Below are 3,997 nucleotides of genomic sequence, written 5' to 3'. Positions count from 1 at the left end.
CATTTCACTGCAAAATATTCGAATGACTCATCGAAGCAGAGAAGAAAGTGTAAATTTGTTACAATAAACAGCACATGAAACAGCTTGAGGACAACAATCTGCAGCACACGATCCTGCTAAGTAAAAGGGAGTGAGCCGCACACGGAATATACCCAGCCGGAGGGTTGATTTGTTTAATTCTAACTTGCAGACCAAAGTAAGTATGAGTCGTATTGTGATTCTTGAGTTTCTCCCGGCGTGTTTGATAATCAAAATATCCACGGGTGTACTGCCGGTCTACAGTGTCCAACGGGCACAATATTTCGGCGATGATACATGTCGCCATCATCAGGTGAACTGACGGACTGAGCTCCTGTGAACGTGCCGGCACGGGGAGCAGTCATGCGTACGGATCCCCGTGCCGGCACGTTCAACGTTCACAGGAGCTCAGTCTGTCAGTTCACCTGATGATGGCGACATGTATGATCGCCGAAATATTGTGCCCTTTGGACACTGTAGACCGGCAGTACACCCGTGGATATTTTGATTATCAGCCATATTGCTTGCATTGTCATATGGCTGACGCCTGCATAAGTGAATGTGTGTAATGTCGAGGATGGAGTATAACACGGTGAAAAACTAAGTAGTTTCCTGCACTTGATCTACAGCATACTATTCAGCACCATTCCTGCCAGAATTTATATAAACTCTTCAAACGTTTGAAAAGAAAGCTATGATGTGCTCCTTTTTTCTTTGTTTCCATAAAGCTCTATTTCTTTAGATGGAAAAGAGTAGAATTCTGCTGTTAGCTGTAGTACCATCTCTAAATTTCCGCAATATTTTAACGCAGACCCATAGTTATCCCCTAGCTTTTAGAGCTGCCATACATTTCCGACGTTCACCCGAATTTTCATAGGCAATCAGCAGAGACTGACAGTTTTTCCAGTCATGAAAGCCTTCATTAGGTTTCGCAAACTGTGATGTTCCACTAAACAGTACTGTAAACGCGGGGCCCAAAATACACTACCCTTGCTTTGACGGTATACTAAAAATATTCGTTGTTATTTCTCGCCATTCCTCGTGCTTCTGAAAAACAAACCTTTATTGAAGTACCACTTGCTAGCGATATGATCGCAAAAGACATCATTTATACCAATTTCGCAGGATCGTCAGATACTGAGTCACTACCATCATTCGCTTTATATGCACGATTTCCGTCAACTGAAAAGATAGTTTTTGCACTATTATTATTGTTTCTAATGTTGGAAACGTCTGACTCAGATATACCAAATGATGCACTATTTTCGATAGTGTTCACCACATTATTATACTTTCACCTTTCTAGACGCGAGCTGGAATACCTGACTGTTTAATTTTTAAATAACACGTCGATTTTTGCGCGCTTTCTCACAATTTCTTCTTTCTTTTTTGCCTTCTCTTTAGCGACTTTCTGGTACCGAGAACCACTTCTCTTCTCCGACTGCCACTGTTTTAATTAATACTAGAATGTAAATCACAAACTAAACACTGAACAATTGCACTCCTTACAGTTTCCAGTTAAACAGGAACTGTAAGACAAGCGGCCGGCCGTTAGAATGTTCCTATAGTAAGTTTATAACTAATGTGTGTTATTTAGTTTCGTAATGAACTAACGACTAGTGTCGTTTTGAGCAGCTGCTCTATATGATATCTGTTCTATACGCATCAGATCCAGATTGCTGTACAGCGGGATAACTCGTGGCGAATAATGGCGCATATTTAGCTCTCTACATTGACACTGACTGAACCAACGTTAAACGAGAAGATGCACCGCATGCTAACAGAACTGCTTAGAGGTAAATGAGGAGTGACACTGTTTTCTTACAAAACTTGTCTCACCTTACTTGGTGAACCGAGTATTACCTCCACACGTCCATAGTGCAACCTAAACAAACATGAAGTGGTGGCTGTCGGCAATCAGGCCTGTCCAAGAACACTTATCATTTCGCGCCCCCTTTTCCCACGTACACACTCAAAAATGCTCCTAAGGGACCAAACTGCTGAGGTCATCGGTCCCTAGACTTACACACTATTTGAAACTAACTTATGCTAAGGACAACACACACACACACATGCCCGAGGGAGGACTCAAACCTCCGGCGGGAGGGGCCTCGCAGTCAAGGGCATGGCGCCTCAAACCGCACGTACACATTCACCCGCGTAGATTTTCGCTACTAATTGCGATACAAACGTTTACAAATCTTGCACCTTGGCGCCCCAAATGACTCTGTTGACTGTTTCATCTCCTGTATGGATATACCACAGTCGTGCTGTCTCTGGCGCCCCTATCAGCTTGGCGCCCCAAGTGGCGGCTCTTGTCTCTTGGCCCTTAAACAGGCACTGTCGGCAACAACATAAAAAAAGGCAATCTTGACGACAATCTGTGGCGAGGCGAGATAAAGCTCAGCCCTCGCTGGATGAATTCGCCAGCGCAGCGCCACAACCCGTTTACATAAGCTGTGTCGACGTTCCGGCCCAGGCGCGCAGTCCGGTTTCTTGGATCTGTGCCACTGGTTAGAATGCCTTGAGTACATTCCTTCGGTAGCTCAGTTGGTAGAGCGGTGGACTGTAGTGGATACTTCAGCAGACATCCATAGGTCGCTGGTTCAAATCCGGCCCGAAGGAACTTTTTTTTAAAAATATTTACGTCTGTTTTCATTTTTGCTATTTAACAATAACTTACATTACTGGCCACTAAAATTGCTACTCCACGAAGATGACGTGCTACAGACGCGAAATTTAACCGACAGGAAGAAGATGCTGTGACAAGCAAATGATTAGCTTTTCAGGGCATTCACACAAGGTTGGCGCTGGTGGTGACACCTACAACGTGCCGACATGAGGAAAGTTTCCAACCGATTTCTCATAAACAAACAGCAGTTGACCGGCGTTGCCTGGTGAAACGTTGTTGTGATGCTTCGTGTAAGGAGGAGAAATGCGTACCATCAGGTTTCCGACTTTGATTAAGGTCGGATTGTAGCCTATCGCGATTGTGGTTTATCGTATCGCGACGTTGCTGCTCGAGTTGGTCGAGCTCCAATGATTGTTTGCAGAATATGGAATCGGTGGGTTCAGGAGGGTAATATGGAACGCCGTGCTGGATCCCAACGGCCTCGTATCACTAGCAGTCGAGATGACAGGCATCTTATCCGCATGGCTGTAACGGATCGTGTAGCCATGTCTCGATCCATGAGTCAACAGATGGGGACGTTTGCAAGACATCAACCATCTGCACGAACAGTTCGACAACGTTTACAGCAGCATGGACTATCAGCTCGGAGACCATGGCTGCGGTTGCCCTTGACGCTGCATCCCAGACAGGAGCGCATGCGATGGTGTACTTAACGACGAACCTGGGTGCACAAATGGCAAAACGTTATTTATTCGGATGAATCCAGGTTCTGTTTACAGCATCAAGATGGTCACATCCGTGTTTGGCGACATCGCGGTGAACGCACATTGGAAGCGTGTATTCGTCATCGCCATACTGGCGTATCACCTGGTGTGATGGTATGGGGTGCCATTAGATACACGTCTCGGTCACCTCTTGTTCGCATTGACGGCACTTTGATCACTGGACGTTACATTTCAGATGTGTTACGACCCGTGGCTCTACCCTTCATTCTATCCCTGCGAAACCCTACATTTCAGCAAGATAATGCACGACCGTATGTTGCAGGTCCTGTACGAGCCTTGCTGGATACAGAAAATGTTCGACTGCTGCCCTGGCAAGCACATTCACCAGATCTCTCACCAATTGAAAACGCCTGGTCAATGGTGGCCGAGCAACTGGCTCGTCACAATACGCCAGTCACTACTGTTGATGAACTGTGGTATCGTGTTGAAGCTGCATGGGCAGCTGTACCTGTACACGCCATCCAAGTTCTGTTTGACTCAATGCCCAGGCGTATCAGGGTCGTTATTATGGCCCGAGGTTGTTGTTCTGGGCACTGATTTCTCAGGATTTATGCACCCAAAT

At 45.8% G+C, this 3,997-nt stretch overlaps 1 non-coding gene across 1 annotated transcript; it reads left to right on the top strand.

Moving 5' to 3' along the window:
* The first annotated feature begins 2,553 nt into the window (after nucleotides 1-2,553).
* On the top strand, nucleotides 2,554-2,643 carry Trnay-gua (transfer RNA tyrosine (anticodon GUA)). The gene is given in 2 exon segments: nucleotides 2,554-2,590; nucleotides 2,608-2,643. It is a non-coding gene; the product is annotated as a tRNA-Tyr (tRNA).
* The last annotated feature ends 1,354 nt before the right edge of the window (nucleotides 2,644-3,997 follow it).

The sequence above is a fragment of the Schistocerca cancellata genome, chromosome 2, assembly GCF_023864275.1.
Source record: "Schistocerca cancellata isolate TAMUIC-IGC-003103 chromosome 2, iqSchCanc2.1, whole genome shotgun sequence".
Lineage (NCBI taxonomy): Eukaryota > Metazoa > Arthropoda > Insecta > Orthoptera > Acrididae > Schistocerca > Schistocerca cancellata.
This window is presented reverse-complemented; position numbering and strand designations above follow the sequence as displayed.